Source organism: Schistocerca nitens, chromosome 1 (assembly GCF_023898315.1).
Source record: "Schistocerca nitens isolate TAMUIC-IGC-003100 chromosome 1, iqSchNite1.1, whole genome shotgun sequence".
In the NCBI taxonomy this organism is placed as follows: Eukaryota; Metazoa; Arthropoda; class Insecta; order Orthoptera; family Acrididae; genus Schistocerca; species Schistocerca nitens.
This window is the reverse complement of record NC_064614.1, coordinates 408,230,162-408,249,171: the sequence shown is the minus strand read 5'-3', so window position 1 is coordinate 408,249,171 and position 19,010 is coordinate 408,230,162.

The window sequence follows — 19,010 nt, the reverse complement described above, 5'->3', positions numbered from 1 at the left end:
GCCATTCAATATCTGACAAGATCTTTACTTTTTGTGATGCAGTTTTGCGAACTGATTTCAAATCTGAAAACCATTTTGCTCTCCTTATGCCAAGTTTAGAAGGTGTCAACAAAATGTTTATTCTTTGTAGAACACCACTCAACAGAAATTATAGTGTTTTTGTTTTTCCATACACTGGCATAAAGAACTATAACACCTTGTGAGGAACTCCAGTGAAACTGTCCTTCAAATAAGATTTTTCAATGCATTGAAATACTGTCAAGTTTAATTACCATCATAAATCAAGCCCTTGGATACAAACAGTGTCAAGGAATGAAAACAGTTCATCATTCATCCAAGGCAAGATTAAAGATAATATTATTACACAACAGAATGGAGTGGATTTTCTACACACTAGAGATGCATGAAAGCTTATTATTACTTCATGCAAATGCAAGCAGGTTACACCAAGAATTGCTCTTCTACCTGCAAATATCCCCCCTCCCCCTCCTTCTCCCTGCCCTCTTGAACCATGGACCTTGCCACAGCGGGGTGGTCTGCAAGCTTAAAAAAATAGATACCTGTAGCATAGGTGCAATCACACTCATGGGGTATCTGTGGAAAGGCCAGACTAACATGGTTTCTCAAGAGTGGCAACAAACCTTTCAGTAGTTGCAGAGGCAACAGTCTGGATGATTGCCTGATCTGGCGTTGTAGTGTTAGCCAGAGTGGCTTTGCTTTGTCAATACTGTGAACATTTGAAAAGGGGGAAACTACAGACATTATATTTTCTGAGGATATGAAGCTCTGCTCTGTGGCTTAATCATGTTGGCATCATCCTGGGTAAAATAGCCCCCCTAACTCCCCCCATTTGAATCTCCGAGTGGGGTCTGTTCCAGTGGATGCCATCACCAAGAAAAACAAAACTGTTGCATATTGTGTCCCTTAATAAGGTAGATAGAATACAGAGTTTAAAAAAGCAAGAAGAGCACATATGATCAGGTAAATACAGAGTAATTAACACAGTCAAATAAGTGTATTGCAGAAGTAGGTATAATAATGAATACAAAAATAGGAATGTGGGTAAGTAACCATGAACAGCATAGTGAATGCTTTATCACAGCCCATCGCAACAGTATCAGTACTAGCTCTGCAGATGAAGAAGATATTGAAAGAATAAATGACTGGCAAAAGAATTATCCCATTTGTCAAGGGAAACACAAATTTGTTATTCGAGAGTGGTATTTGATAACAGAAAAAGGAAGAGAAGGAAAACCTTGACTGCTGGAAAGAAATGAAAGGGGAAGCTATCTTATATAATTGTGCATAGACCATAGTTTAATCATTGTTAAGACTTGGTTTAAGAATGATGAAGGAAAAAGATAGTACAGATGAAAGAGACTTGGAGACACTGCATAGTTTGCCTGCTCACATAATGGCGAGACAGATTTTGAAACAAGATTTTAAACTGCAAAACATTTCCAGGGATGTGTGTGGATTCTAATAATATTTTATTGGTTATGAACTGTGGAGTAAAACTGAAGAAAGGGAGGAAATTGAAGAGATGAGGAGGATCTGGATAAATTGAAAGAAGTACGTTATTGTGAGTTTTAAAGAAGCATCAGACAATGATTGACTGAAACAAGGCAGACAATGATTGACTGAAACAAGGAAAAGGGAAATATAAAAATGAAGCAGGCAAAAGGGATTACAAATAATTTACAAAGTGCAAAATGGCTAGAGGAGAAACACAGAGTTGTAGAAGCTTGTATGACTATGGGAAAGAAGGTCATCACAAAACAAACTTGAAGAAAATATTACAAAAAGCGAAGAGGTAATACATGAAGATGAGATGGGAGATATGATATGGCAAAAAAATCTGATAGATCATTGAAAGACCTAATTGAAAACAAGGCCCCTGGAGTGGACAACATTCCTCAGAATTATAAAGATGCTTCAGAGAATGTAACATGTCAAAACTATAGCGCCTAGTAATCAAGATATGATGCTGGTGAAATATCCTAAGACATCAAGCTGGAGCACTGATGCCAACCATCAATTTGTAGAGCTCTTGTGACAAGATACCTTAGTTGCCATATCTAAGAAAGTTGCTGGTAGAAGTGCTGGCAGCTTGAAATACCTCAGCTGCAAGACTTGGTAGCTTGTCTGCAAATGTGCAACACCTTTCTGTGACCTCAGCTTGACTATGCATGTATGGTTTATGTATCAGCAAACTTGTCTTACTTAAGGATTCTAGTTGCTGTGCATTGTGTGTGGGGCTGGTAGCAAGTATTTTATGAGCATCTTATTTCCCAGTGTGTGTCACAAATTATCAACCAATTGTTACTAAAATAGTGCATTATGCATATAACATTTTTTTATTTACAACAATAATCAAAATACAGTTCTTTAGGATCTCTCTTAACCCTCAAGCCAGTGCACTTTGTACTTTGTACACATGTCAAGAACAGCTGTCTTTATGTTACCAAGATAAACACGTGTATCAGCAGTATTACAGTTAAGTTAAAGTTTAATGAAACAATGATTCTTTAGTGTTTGTTTGGCATGGTTATAACAGATGTTTTTCAATTTTTACTAATAACCAGGTAAAAAAAAAGGAAAAAAACAACTATCAGTTAGCCATAGTCGTGGAGACAAAATTTTTGGTTTTAATTTTTTTTTTGGTAAAATTTCAATTGGTTTTATGTACTGCATTATAATAGGAAATGAGAAAAGCAATCGGTGCTATTTTAATAAGAACTGGTACAGCACTTCTGAGACAGTAATGTTCCTATTACAATGTAGCATGGCCTGTTAGATGGTATGCATGTTTGAGTACATGCAGTGTGCAAGACATGTCCCATCTAGTCTATATGATAGTTTCTTGCTGTTGTCATTAGACATGAGTTGTATTTCAGAATGGCAACATTCCCAGTCTGAAACTATTTTACTAAATGTGGTGTCAGTGAAGTACAATGTTCCATTTGCTTTAAAAAGTTAAAAATGGGAGGAGCTGCAACAAACTTTTGATGACATGCGAGAAGTAAACTTAACAATTCACTCATAATTTACGATAAAAATATAAAGTAGCTGTTTTGGTTTCTGTGTATACATAATATGCCTTTATTTTTCGTGTTGATGTGTTCATTTTCAAGGCCTACAAGCAGATAGTGTTTTTGAACTTCAGTTTTCACTCTTTATCACTGACTATTTGTAATGCCCAAGTAGTGATATGGCCCTCAGTTACAATATGATTTTTGATCAGAGTTTCAAAAAATTAGAATCAGTTGAATACTGGTGACTTCATTGTAACATTCAAATACTTAACATTTTTTGAAAAAAGCATCAAATGTTGGACAGACAAATTTTTCTTTTATTTGCCTATTTAATTTAATAAAATTGGTTATTTCAGAAACTGGTTGTTTCAGCGATAATCTCCATCTCCGTGGTCCATAACTCTGTATCTGGAGTGTTTCAGAACATTTGGCATGGAAAACAAGGCCTTTCCCATTCTGAAAAAGTTCACATTGGTCTTCACGTATTTGGCACTATGAGTGTCACCACCGGATGCAACTGTGGTCCTCTTCAGACACTTCACATAATGTGCTTATTTTCCACTGATACTGGCTTTACAGTGATGCAGTGTACCAACAATCATGATCTCTTCCTCTCTGTGGATTACAATAGTTTTGTAGTACTCCCCTGGAATACTTGCCTGACAATTTGTGCAGAAAGACACATGCTTCTTTTTCACATATAATATCATTCAAACTATGACCTTGGAATACTCTCTCTTTGTATCACCTGCAAACCCTCGATTGAGGCATCGTATCACGACACGTTCATGTGTTCCTGTTTCTCCACAGATATATTCATCATTGTTTCTTACACTGAATATAGAGAAATAACTTGGATATTGTCTGTGTCCTGTCAGCATATTGAGCATCCCCATCAAAGGATTTAGATGGCTTAGTTTTGCACATTCTCTAACATCTGATATGATACTGTACAGTCTTTTTCGTGTATTGGCAGTGCCCCAGAGTCACAGTTCGTCACTCATCCATATTTTTATCTCTCTTGCCAGTTTATTTTTCCAAAATTGCCTTTTCTGAACAAACATTCAACACCCCTTCCACTAATCTGTAGGTCATTTGGATGCACTCCAAGCAACACTAAGAGATGTTCTACTGACACTGTGTGGTAGGCACCGGAGATCGCTGTAAGGACATTGACACATTGCACTTGCACGAAGCTCTTGTGGCATCTAGTTGTGTGGGGCATTGAGATCCTACATGACACTGAATATGGCGAAAGTAGCAATTTGTTAAAACTACCTTATTATTTTATGTAAAGCAAACAGTGTGTGATTATGTGGATAATGAAGGAGATACAGTACTTCAAAATCATAAATAGATGACTGCAGGACAAAATAGTGATGTAAACTTCTCCAGTTTTTGGAAATGGGAATAAATTCCTGGAGTGCATTGTGGTATGCATAAAAAAATGTAACTGGTGCAGCATCTTATTATTATTATTATTGTTATTATTATCACCATCATCATTATTATTAACCACATTACATTTAAGGGAAGCTAATGGTCATCCCATTTCAGATAAGAAGGTTTTACTGACTAATAATGTTGACAATCTTGAGGAGAAGTTTGTTTTTTGAAATAGACAATGTCTTACTGAATTAAAAGATATGCTGTGAATTTGGAGGGATACCAGAGACAAAGAGCTCACATTTGTAGCACTTTTGGTCACACGTTATGTAAGCACAGGTGTGTGTTACAGTACGCACTGCACCCTGATCGCAAGAACTACACAGCCAAGATAAGATTTTTGCTTTCAGTGCTGTTTTCCAATAGTGTCAGCAACAGGCTCGACCAGTTGCAGAAGTCCCAAGTCTCTCTCTCTCTCTCTCTCTCTCACTCTCTCTCTCCCACTCCCCCTCCTCTCATTCCCACAAACGTGTTTGGTTGAGTGTCATGCTGATATGAAGCTGCATGTTTCTGAGAAATACCTAGAGATGACAGTCCTTGATATTTCAGAGGCTGTTTGTGAATCTGTGGAAAACAGCCATAGGAAAAGCTCCATTCTGCAACCCATGATGGTGCACTATTAAAAAAAATTCTCTTATTTATGAAGATGATTTGGAGTATTTGTTACTTTACTCACTCAAACATCATATGCCGAAACAGCATATAATGGAAGTAATTACGAATTCTATAAATTTTGAGCAGTTACAGCATAAATCACTCTCAGTTCAAAGAATTTCCAAAAGATACACAAGTGAAGAATGGGGACACATCTTATTGCCACACAGTGCAATGCTTAGTTGGAGAAAAGTTTGTGATGTTTTCTTTGTCATTCTTGAGGAACTCTGTTTTTCCTTGAAATAAAAGTGTAAATGTTACCATGCCTGTAAAACCAAAAGTAAGCATCCTGCTTATTTTTCCCAAATAAGCATCTGAAGAACTCGTATTTGTCACTACACCACAAAGAGCAGCTAATCTTCATATATATAAAAGGAAATGTCCTGACTGATTCACTGACTCATCATCACCGAGTCCAAACCACTGAGAATAGAAACTTGAAATTTGGAGAAGGTATTGATCTTATACTGTAAGCATCATTTAACATGGTAATTTTTTGAAAGTCTACCCCTAAAAGGGTGAAATAGGTGATGAAAGTTTTTATGGAAGTATTTCATTAGACTAAGAAATGCAAAGTCCAGGTTGGAATATCAACAGTATTATGAAAAGTATAGATTACTATTCACTGTAATGCTGACTCAATGAATTGCAGACAGGCACAATTAAAAGACAGTTACATTGAGCTTTTGGCCAAAGCCTTCTTCAGAAGCACATCTCAAGCACACATGACCGCCCTGTCCGACTGCTCTGACCATGGTGCAGTGGTGTTGAGTTCAATACAAGTACTGAGCTAGGTAAGGGGGAGAGATAAAAAGCCATGTGGGGGGAGAGGGGAGCAGTAAAGGAGACGAGCACACAAGTGGAAAAAGAAGAGTGTGTGCATTGGCAGAGAGCAGAGCATAATGAGGGTGAGTGGATGTGAATCGGGAGGCAGTGATAGGACAGAGGGCTGGGAACTATTAGCTGGTTGATTCGGGGGAGGGGACCAAACAGTGAGGTCATCAGTGAAGAATGTGGAACAAAGTTGGCTGTGTCCTTTCAAAGGGACTGTCCCGGCATTTGCCTAAAGCAATTTAGGGAAATCAAGGAAAATATAAATCAGGATGGGCAGACACAGGTTTGAACCATTGTCCCCCGAAATGCGAGTCCAATGTGATAACCACAGCACCACTGCAATTGTTGGGTGGAGGTTGTGGAAGCAGTAGCTTACCACAGGTGGAGGCCAGGATGATTTTGGGAGCAGAGAATGAGCTGTAAGGATAATTCCCATCTGTTCAGTGCCCCAGGTTGTGAAGCAGCCATTGAAATTAAGCATGTAATGTTCAGCTGCATGTTGTGCCACAGTGTGGTCTACTTTGTTCTTGGCCACAGTTTGACGGGTGGGGTGTGGGGGATTATTCACCCTGGTTGGTAGTTATACCAATACAAAAAACTGTGCAATGATTGCAGCAGAACTGGTATGTGGCATGGCTGCATTCACAGGTGGCTCAGCTTCTGATAGTGTAGGATAAGCCTGTGACAGGACTGGAATAGGAAGTTCTGGATGGGTTGTTGGGCATGCCTTGATCTTGGTCTTAGAGAACATATTCCTGTGCCAATGGGATGGGATTGGAAGTGACATAGAGATGGACTGTGATGATGTGGAGATTGGTTGGGTGATGGACCACCACTTCAGGAAGGGTAGGAAGGATCTTGGGTGGGTGATGGACCACCACTTTAGGGAGGGCAGGAAGGATCTTGGGTAGGATACGTTTCATTTCAGGGGACAATGATAGATAACTAAAGCCCTGATAAAGGTTCAATTGTTTCAGTCTGAAGTAGTATTAGGTGATGAATGGGGCACTCCCTCAAAGCTGGTTCTTGGAGGTGGTGGGAAAACTGGGGGTGTGGCGGGTATGGCATGGGAAATGCCAAGTAGCTCTGGGAGGTACTAACTGTCTGTGAAGGCCTTTGTGAGACTTTCAGCATACTGGGCAAGAGAGTTCTTGTCACTGCAGATACACTGCTGACTAGGTCGGTGGAGGAGGGGGAGGGAGTGGAGACAGTGTCTGTGAAGGCCTTCAGCATACTGGGAAGAGTGTTCTTGTCAAGGCAAATATGCCAGGCTGCAGGCTGTATGGGAGGGATTTTTGTAGTGTGGAAGGGATGTCAGCTGTCAAAATATAGGTACTGTTCGTGGTTGTGGGTATAATGTAACAGAGGTGTGGATGGAGCTGTCTTGAGGAGGAGGTCACATCCAGGATGGTGCCACACTGGGTTCAGAAGGACCAGGTGAAGTGGATAGCAGAAAAGGTGTTGAGATTGTGAAGAATGAGGGTAGGGTGTCTTAGCCCTGAATCCTGATCATGAAGATATCATCAATGAACCTGAAACAGACCATGAGTCTGTGGGATTTGGAGGCTAGGAAGGTTCGTCTAGATGGCAAACAGGTTGGCATAGAAGGGTGCCATTTGATTGCCCATGGCTGTGCTGTGGATTTGTTTGTGTACCTTCCCTTCAAAAGAGTAGTAGTTGCCTGCTAGGATAAAGTTAGTAAGGGATATGAGGAATTAGGTAGTGGGTTTGGAATCTGAAGGACATTGAGAGAGAGTGTGTTCAGTAGCGGCAAGACCATGGACACAAGTGATGTTGGTGTATAGAAGAGTGGCATCAACTGTGATCAGTAGGAATCAAGGAAATAAAAGTATGGGTATGGTGGAGAGTCAGTGAAGGAAGTGATCAGTATTTTTGGCATTGGGTGACTAGATTTTGGACAATTTGTTGGAAGTGTTGGACAAGGAGAGCCGAAATTCTTTCAGTGGGAGAAAAATAACCAGTTACAATGGGGTGTTTACGATTGTTGGGTTTGTGGATTTTGAGGCGCATTTAGAAGTCAGGTGTGCAGGGTATCACAGGTGGAGGATAGAGATGTATTCATGGGAGAGCTTCAGGGAAGGGCCTAAAGCTGTCGGCACCCATGCCATGCATTCACACGTTAAACAAGCAAAGTTTCTGATGTCACATCACACTGGGGAGTTTTTCTGAAAGTGCAGAGCAATATATAGCATGTCAGATATTCTGAACGTGCATATGAATGTAGACCAATGAGACTTCACACAAAACACCTTGACTAGCATATATACAAGGAAGGAAATGTGAGTTTTAATAGAGTTTATTTGGGAATTTTACACCGCCCGTTTCATAAACAGTGCAATATGTGAGATAGATACAGCTGACAACAGTGAATGGAGTGCACTGTCATCATGTATACCACGTTGAGGCTCACATACCATACACACAAGTTGCATCATTTCTGAGCATTCAATGTTGAACTCGGCACACTCAATGTTGACGTTCAAAAGCACCGTCCTAGCATGATGGCTTAAGGCTTTAAATGGGGTTTGGAGGTTATGTCGGACATCTGGGATGGGATCACTATGGAAGAGTTTATAGGTAGAGGAGTCAGACAACTGGCTGAGACCTTCTGCCAGGTAGTCAGTATAATTCATAATGACAGTTGCAGAACCTTTGTTTGCAGGTAGGATGATTAGATCAGCATCTGTTCTCTGTCTGTGTATGGCTGTCCTTTCTTCTGCAGAAATGTTGGTGTTGGAGGAAGGGAATTCTTGGAAGATAACCAAAGAGTGGTTAGGCAGGAGGGGGAAGATTGTGATTAGATGGTGGAATGAACTAGGAGAGGCAGGGTCCAATATTGGGATTAGGCTTGGTTTGGTTGGAGGGATTGATGGCAAAGAAGTGTTTCCACTGCAGGCACTGGAATAAGGGGAATAGGTCTTTGACAAGCCCAACGGAGATGAATTTGGGTGTGAGGCTGAAGAAGGAAAAGGGTACAAACAAATCTGCGGCACAACCACGGCCACCTGCATGGCACACTCATATTCCAACCCCTTGTCTGCTTCAAGTTTATTGATGATATCTTCATGATCTGGCTCAGGACCAAGACACCCTGTCCTCATTCCTTAACAACCTAAGTACCTTCTCTCATACCTAATTCACCTGGTCATCCTTAATCCACTGAGCCACCACCTTGGAAGTTGACACCCTCCTTCTGATGGGTCCAGCCACTCATCTGTCTACTTTAAACCCACCAACCACAGGTGCCATCCCTCCCACATCAAAAAATCCCTCCCATACAGCCCGGCCACCCTGGGGCAGTGTATCTGCAGTGATAAGAACCCTTGCCCAATATGCTGAATCTTTCACAAAGGCCTTCACAGACAGGCAGTAGCCCCCGGACCTAGCTGGCAAACTGATTTCCCATGCTATATCCCCACACTGAAGAACCAGCTACAACAGAGCACCCCCTTTCATCACCCAAATACTACCCCAGACTGGAACAACTGAACCACATCCTACATCAGGGCTTTGATTATATATCATCATGTACTGAAATGAGGGACGTCCTGCCCAAGGTCCTTCCTACTCCTCCTAAAATGGTGGTTTGTCATTCATTCAACCTCCCCAAAAATTCTAATCCATCCCCATGCCATTTCAACCCCAACACAGCGATCATATTCCTGTGAAAGACCCATGTGCAAGACCTGCCCAGTCCACTCACCCAGCATTTCCTATTCCAGTTCTTTCACAGGCATACCCTACCCCTTCAGAGGCTGGGCTGCCTGTGAATGCAACCATGCCATATATCAGTTCTGTTGCAGTCATTGCACAGCTTTATATTGGTATGACTGCCAACCAGGTGCTCACCTGGATGAATAGCCACTGTACAACACTCGCCATGCATTAGCAAGACTGGTAACAGTTTCTGCTTGTATTAATGCCACTGTACATGCATAGTGGGGTCATTGCTGGAGATGTGCAATTCCATCACACCTCACAGTTGTTTCACCACTGACTTGCTTGTTTCAAATGATTTTCCTTTCATTACAGTGCAAGCACTAGTCATGGACTCGCCGGATCTGGACACGGATATATGGCTGGAATGGTAAATTGTGAACGGAATCCTAAACTAATGGTTCTTGTCAGTAAACACTGCACATTTTAAAAGGGGTGTGATATAATTAACTAATCATATTGTGGTGTTGTCACATACCCATATACCACTTTACACAATTACATTCCAGCCTGCAACTATAGGCAGATTATCTAGAAGACACTCATACTGCAAACATCTCACAATCACAGACTGCAAATATGCAATACGAACCATGAAATTGACAATACTTATCAAAAACCTCTTCTGATAGTAAATACAGAAGCCATGATAACAATCCAACCTTTAATGCACTTCATTCAATAATTATAGTAATCAGCAGGAGCTACAACTGACACATGTCCACTCCTCCTAACTTTCTGCAACGCACGGTAGGGACACCTCGTCTCAGCCAGTCAGCACTGCAGAAATTTTGATTTTTTTTTGACTATATACAATGCTACCTGGCTCTGACAAGCCATGTCACCAATTTCACATCATAAGAAGCTATCTTCACTCTCCACCCCCACCAGCTCTCTCTCTCTCTCTCATTCTCACTCAATAGGCTGGCAACATATTGCACAACATTATGAAATATTAGGAGCCCATTATTTGACATAAATGTTGTGCATTCCTCTCCTTCATTGTTTTCAAAATGGGAAGTTCTCAGAAAACAGTGACAATTTCAAAAACTATGAAGAAGGTAGCAGATCTCTTGTCTGCGTCTTTCTGAGTTATAGATAAATAGAGGTCATATTTTAAGGTATTGCTAATAATTACTTGGAATATGCCTAATTGTACCATCTGAGTTTGAATGATTTATTGTTTGCTTACTGTATCAACTGCAGTGTATTGCTTGCCATTTATAAGCACTTAAATAATCATAATTATTCTAACAGTCATGTTATATATGGCTTTTCAGCACTCTGCCATTCATTTTCATATCACTATATGGTTGACCAGATGCTGCTAATGGCTTTCTATCTAGTAATGTTAATCCAATATGTAATCCTCATCTGTAGTGTGGTTCCTGCAAGGCTGGCATGCGTCATCCATTTCCTCACCTCTTCATAGATTATGTCAACATGAAATGAAATTTTACAGAGATTAGTGATAAACAATGGTAATCAGGGAAGTAAGGACAAATTTGAATTTTGCACTATATTGTCATATGATTGTTGGTAGTCATGGTTTTTTCATGTTTGTTATTTGCGATTGTTCCCGTTAGTAGCCTGACCACTTTTGTGTGGTGAGCATTGTTGTTTGATGTTTATTTTTGTCATGGAGCAGATGACACCTGAGTAGCATATCCAAGTGATAAAAAGTTATTACAAGAACAGTGAAAGTCCCACAGCAACTGTCTGTGAATTGTGTGTGACACTTGGACGTAATGTTGCTCCAAATGAGCTATCAGTACAGAAGTTGATCCGGAATTTTGAGGCTGCGGGTCTTGTTTCAAACACTGAAAAAACAGGACAACTATCTCTGTTCGAAAGCAAGAGAACATTGCTGTTGTGCATGACAATGTGACTGTAAGCCCCAGAAAACTGGTTCACCAACGAGCTCAACTGTTGAATTTATCACCAAGTTCACTGCGTGAAATCCTTTTCAAAACATCTGAAAATGCATGCATACAAGATTCAACTTACACAAGAGTTGAAGCCTGCTGATCATGGACAGGCACACGATTTGCTCATTGGGTCTTGGCTCAACAAGTGGGGAATGAGAACTTTGCAAAAAGACTCACTATTTTCTCCTTTACATGCTTTCTTCTCTCACTTTTCCCTACCTTAAGAATTTGAGCAGGCTGCTTCAGCTGGTTTCCCATCAGAACCTATCCTTGCTAATTACACACTTACACAGTTTCTTTTCTTTTTCCCTAGGTTGTTTACTTAATTGCTGGCTCCTGTTTTATTATGATGCCCATCATGCGTTGTTTGAATGCTTATGCAGCTTGTGTGCGCCTAGCATTATAATAATTTATTATCCTTGTTAACCCATAATATTTTTGTCGTGTTTTGTTTTCATTATCCTTGACACACATTCTTTCCTTATCTATTCTTATTTGTGTCCGTTTTCTTGAAGAATGTCTTATTGGGCTCTACAATGTCTTTACTGTATTTTTTTCTGTAGCTATACAATTGTCACTGTTCTCCTGCCATTTGATGGATAAAGAATACAATTGATAGATTTATAGACAGTAGAAGAGTAGACAATAGCGCAGAAATCTAAATGAGGAAACAGCACTATTGTAGCTTGAGGTCTTTTAATCACTAATTACCTACTCACAAAGGTCTAAAGTCCTCTAAGGTTGTTTACTGTCAGCTCCATACTGTGAGTTTTCTCCTTTGTTCGTGTAGTATTGCCATTCACGATTACCTTAGGGACTGTTGTGTCTTGTTGACCACATATACGTTGTTCATTATATCGTGCTCATCATTGAACTCACTCTATTCCTTTTGTAACTCTAATCTTATTTCATGAATTACTTTCCAAATTAAATCCATATTCTCGTCTATAGGTGTTATGTTACCATAACTAGAACTTACCTACTGTTCCGTATTTGTATTTTCTTTATTCTCATCCTTGCTGCCATTGTCATAATCATTAATTTCTTATGAACTTAAATTTGAAGATTCGTCATTCCAGGTATCTACCCTTGGATTTCCAAACTGATCAAATTCTGCTACACTTTTACTGGAAAATTTAAAATTATATCTTATTTCCACTTGCGGTCTGCTTGATTATTGTGGTGTGTGATTTTTGTTTCTGCTTTACAGCTTTTTGTTGGAATGGAGTCCCAGTGTTCTGCTGGGCTATGTTGCGTTCCAAAGGATGACTTTCATTTTTGTCGTCATTTGCTGAGAGGGTCACCCAGTCCTGTGTGAGGCCCCCAGTGTGTGCATCACTGTCTGTGCTAGGTGTCCCACTGCTCAACGTTACTGCATCTACACTGTGCCACCTGCCTCTGCATGTCTGCAAAGTGAAGTACCATCCCATATTTTTGCCATCTTCTGCTCTTGATGTCTGTCTTTAATCTATCTTTCCATTATATGCCTTCACAATGTTACACCCATGTAATCTGCCACTGCTCGACACAAAATGTGCCAGTTTCCAAATTTTGTTGAAAGCTGAATAGGTACATGTGGACAGGTGGAAAATGGAAATAATAATTGCTTGTATAATTGGAAAAACTGATTGGAAAGAATAGTTGAAAGAAATTTGAAGGTTATTTTAGGAATCTATACACAATCCTGGGTGAACTTTAACTGATATCAATATCCACAGACCTTCAAAATCTATAATTCAAGGCCAATAAACGTAATTTGTATTACATACTGCTTCACATTATCATATCCTCCGAATATTGTGTAAATTCTTCTTGTCTGCTCTGAACCTCTTGATGCAGGATCATGGCAGTGAGTGAAATGACGAACAGATAGGAGCGGATGCCTTAAATGTGTGACTAAATTTTGCTTTTCTCATAACTTTTTATAACATTTTTAATGTACAGTTGAAATACACATTTTTAACAATGCTGGTATGGCGGACCCAAACATACGTCCGTACACTATCCTTATCAAAACAAAAGGGTGAAAATACAGGAATTAATAAATGGAAGAGTTTTTACACCTAAATAATTCAGAGACAGTGTTGAACTTATTCTGTAAGCATTGTTTAAGAAGGAATTTTTCGAAAGTCCACCACTAAGGTGGAGGGGGTGAAAAGTTTCTTTGAAAGTATATCACTATCAATGCAAAAAAAAAAAAAAAAAAAAAAAAAAAAAAAAAAAAAAATTATATTTGATTTCCCTGTCAGAAATACAAAAAAATAAGTGTTTCAGTATTTTTATAAAGTGAAAATATTTCCATTTATTAAAACATTTTTAGAGTTAAATCTATATCTATGAAAACTAGTATTGACTTCTCTGTTAGAAATAATGAAATAGGTGTTAGGGAATGAGAGTTTATGTGGAAATATCACCACAAGAATTCAAAAGGCAGTATTAACAAAAACCTAAGGCTTCAGCTAGCCAGAATCACTTTTTGGTCAGAAGTACATTTGGAAAATCACGATGTTTCTATGGCTTTAATTAGCGTGAAAGGTAAGACGGTGTCGCAATTTGCAAACTACATCAAAGAAAGCTATTTTAAAACTACCTGAAATAACCAATTTTAATTATTACTAAGCTAAAATAAAACAACTCAGAAGTCTTTGGAAATATGAATGAAATTATTCAGTACCGTAAAACGAGGTGAATAGGTTAACTTTTCATGTTCAAAGATGTGTATCTCCTCAGCCAATTGATGTAAATTGATGAAACAATAGCCATTTTGTGTGTCTTCATCTGTAGTTTTGAATCCGATATTTGGCTTTCTCTTTATTGTATATGACGAATTTTAATAATTTTTTAAATACTCTGATTCTATTGTTCTGAAGGCCGGGGTGAATAGGATCAGCCACAGTATTTTCCCAAATTATTCCCAGATGATTGCCACATAGAAAAAAGAAGTCTACACATGATTAAAATTATTTTATTGAAAAAAAGAAAGAAATTTTATGTAGAAAACTTAAAATAATGCTACAACTTATTCTAAGAACATGGAATCCACATAAAAGCTGTATTGACCCCTTTGAATGTTAGCGACTTTTATCTTCCTCTCCATTTGTATTGGGGTCATTTCACATATATCGTCCACGTCTGGGAAAACAAAGACAGTGTTCTTTTTCCCAACCCTTTTCCGAAGGCACTTAACAGTCATTGCTTACTCAGTTACAGTGACAATTGTGCCTATGAACCTCCTGTGTCCATTTTTTGTGTCAAATCTAACAATGACAAAGTCACCAGGCTGAAGTTCATAAGGTGAAAACACTTCTTCAGATCCACTGATAGCGCTTGTGCCCTCGCCTGGGTTCTCATGTTCATTGGTGGAGAGAGTTGGTGAGCCGTTACCTCCAGACACATCGTCACTTTTGTCTCTTTTCATCATCAGGGAAATCATGTACTGACACACTTTTCCCAGCCTGCACTAGAACCCTGGTTCGCCGCTGTCTCTCAGGCCTTTCATCACTCCCTCGAAATTCTTGGAGCAATTCTATGAGGGCTCGATCAACATCCTGTGGATTTGCGGGTCCTTCACCATCATCTTCAACACCAAGAACTCTGCTAATTACTCTCTCAGAACTGAACGGCAGAATCCCACATTTCTCGAAACCAGCCTCGATGTTTCTTGCGGTATTTACTTCCAGAGCCCTCACAAGCTGGTTTAGTAATCAGGGAAACATATCCTTTGGAATGGTGGTATCCTTACGACCGGAACCCAACTTCCATTTTGAGAAAGCTTCGCCAGCTGGTCTTCAGTGGACGAAAAAATGCCACGTCAAGAGGCTGAGTGAGATGCTTAGAGTTTTTGGGAAGAAAAATCATTCTTACACCATTCTCTTCACAAGCCTTGACTGAAGCCATTGAAAGATGAGTGGAAAGGCTGTCGCCGATTAAAATTTCGGGGCCTTCTAACTTCCTATAAAAAGGCAAAACGACTGTGGTAATCCAGTCATCAAAGCACAGCATCAAACCACCCATTTTCACTTCTATAAAATCGGGTGGCTTTGGGAGCACCATCCATCCATGAGGCATACAAGTGCTTTGAGCGATAAACAACATACAAAGGCAGCAGTTTTCCATTTGCTGCAGCAGCAAACATAATTGACATTGCTGCTTTGGAGGTATTTATGACTCTCTCAGGATATTTTGTGATCCTCTTTTCGTATGTCCCGGATCATCTGTTAAGTTCGTTTCACTGATATTCACATCATTACTTGGGGGAACATCTTTAAGTTCCTTCTCTAAATTATCAAAATATTCCCACAGGACAGATCTCGACACAGAAGCACATGCTCTTTATATGTTCTGGCACAGTTTTAGACTCAATTTTTCTTTGTGCCTCCTCAAAAAGCTAATAGTGAATTCATGACCAGGTAAATTATTTTTGAATTTTCTAACAACTTTACCTCTCCGGTCCAAGAATCCTTTGACAAACAATCGCAGTCAACTGGTCAAAGGGATCACCCAACTCGGCACAAATAGGGAGCCTGTCCACAGTAAACGCCTCTTCATCTGTGGAGAGTGCAGTTTGTCCCCCTTGGGGGCGCACATTCTTATTCCTAAAATGTCGGTGGAGAACTGTGTATGGAATGCTGAAATTTCTGGCAGCTTGCCTAATGCTGCTCCCTCCTTTAACAGCAGCAATCGCTTGGGCCAATTCATTCTTGCTTCTCTTTGTGTAGGATTTCCCACGAGGATCAGGAATGTAATTTCTGGGCATTTTAATCAGTCTGGAAATTAAATAGAACAAAACATTCAAGACACAAGCAGGTAGTGTCCCATAACCAAATGTAAGCCCGATAATAGTGTTATTTTATACTGATCCTATTCAACCCATTTTTTTTTAAAGTGCGTTCGTTTGAGCAAAATAAAATGAAATATATTTAATACTCACCAAAAACAAAGGAGGACTTAAATTCAAAACACAATTCTCGGTAGAAGCACTGATTTTGATGATACACAACTGCCGACCACACACCACTGTATACTAAGTTTTCGGACATGGGAATCCCCGCCAACATGTTTACAGTGCTCTATAAACCAGGTTAGCCACTACTGAAACACAAAATGTTCGTGAATGTGTTCCTCAAGGGCAATACTGCCAACTGACGCACTGGTTTCCATATTTTATTGTGATCCAGTGTAGTTTCTATTGTTTTGAAGTTTTTCTGTAAGAATTGATCCTATTCACCCCATTTTACGGTACTCGTACATAATTGATTGACTATTCATATAGCATAATACAGATATTTACAAACAGGTGTTAAAACTTTTAAAATAGAAAACGGAATAAAAGTGCAATAGCCTATAACAGCTGTATTTATTGAAGTCGATTAGAGCTCTCACAACTGGCTTCTCCTGGTGTATATAATGCTACGTCATATGGCATAGGGAGCTATTACAGAATGTTGCATCATGATAATTGACATGACTAGGCATAGTTCTCAGCCTTCTTCAACTGGTAAGATCATCATCAATGAAGAATGTCCAGTCTTATGTTACTTCATCATGATTCTGTCTGTCACTTGACCGATTGAAATACGTTGCTGTTGGTCCATATCAAGCAAAGGATAATGCCCCTCATAAATGTTATCCAGGAAAATATTGGGTTCAGAAGGTGACATACTTATGTGTGTTTGTCACCTACGTAATAGTAATTGTAGTAACTGACAACACAAGCTTAGCTGCTATCTGGATAACCGGATAACAGTCACCGCGCATGCTCTGTCAATAGACTGGAAACCTCGTAGCTTGATTTATCAGTCAGTACGGTTACTATTATGTAGGTGACAAACACACACACGTGTGTCAATTTCTGAACCCAGTATTTTCTCGGATAACGTTTACTATTGGCATCATCCTTTGCTTGATGTGGGCCTACAAGAACATATTTTGATCACTCATGTGACAGTTAGTTTATCGTGATTCTAACATAGACTGAACATTCATTCTCGATGGTTGTTTTACCAACTGAAGAAAGCTGAGAAATTTGCCTAGCCATGCCTACTGTTATTTATGCTGTGGCATTCTGTAATAGCTACCTGTCCCATGCAACATAGCATTATATACACCAGAAGATGCTGGTTGTGAAAGTCTCTAATCCGCTTCAATAAATACAGCTATTGTGAACTAATGGATTTTCATTCGCTTTTCTATTTTAAAAGTTTTAACACCTGTATGTCAACAACTGTGTTATACTGTATGAATGGTCAATAAATTGTGTATAAGTACATTACCTGGGGTTGCCCTAATTTTCAAATTAAAGGTATTCAGTACTCAATTGCCAGCTTTACTCAATGACATAAAGCTATCAGTCCAGTTAGGAGTATCTTAGCCAAAAGTCAGACATTACAACATACTGAATTTGTAATGGTGGTGTCTTTAATTAATGCAAGAATTGTTTCTCATACTACACAAAAACGACACAGAATAATGTGCATTTTTGGGTATGCAGAATGACGTAACTATTTTTTCTTAATGACATGGGTAAAAAGCACAAAAAATAAGTCCTTCAGCGTGCAACAATGAAGAGCATTCCTTACTAAAACACAACAAACACTTTGCAAGCTTGGTATTGCTATTTTTGTTTTGAAATGTAAGCATTGTACTTCAGAAGCTCAATAAATGTATTACATACTTGTAATTTGATTTGTTACTCTTTCAATGTAGTATCACCTTTCAAACATGTTGCTGGATGTTGTGCAGGTGCAGCTACCATCTTCAGATGCTAAACACTTGCTCCAAATAAATATTTGGATCTTACACAATGTGATCTAGCAACATGTCCAGGACCTAAACTCCTATCAGGTTTTAATTAGTGACAAATTCATGTGAATATCACTGCGAGCAAGGTCCAAATTGTTTTGATGCCTTTTATTTTGGATTGTTCTTCCTAACTTTGTTAGTGTCACAATGCATTAATTTTATGGCTTTCAGCAGAGGAGAACACACTTAATTTCCAAAAAAAGCATCACCATGAGGTTTTGCATTGGTAGAATTTATCTGCAATTTCACAGATTTTTGGTGGTGAGTGATGCTGACACTGAAGGTACGGCACTTGGTATCTGTGGGTGTTGTGACACACCCATGTCTCACCATCAGTAAGAATCTGATCAAGAAAGGAATTTCCATCTGTGTGATACCAATTCAAAAATGTCAGTGCATCAGCCATTCTGGGTGTTTCGTCTTGGTCCCTTAGTCGCCAGGAAGACCATCATGTACATAAGGAGAAGGCAGAAGACGTGGTTTGTTGGTGTTGCACATTTTACCAATTCTGATTGAGATAAACCCACACTGCAGTGTTCTTTTTTGGCACATCAGTGAAGAAGTTGGCACAGAA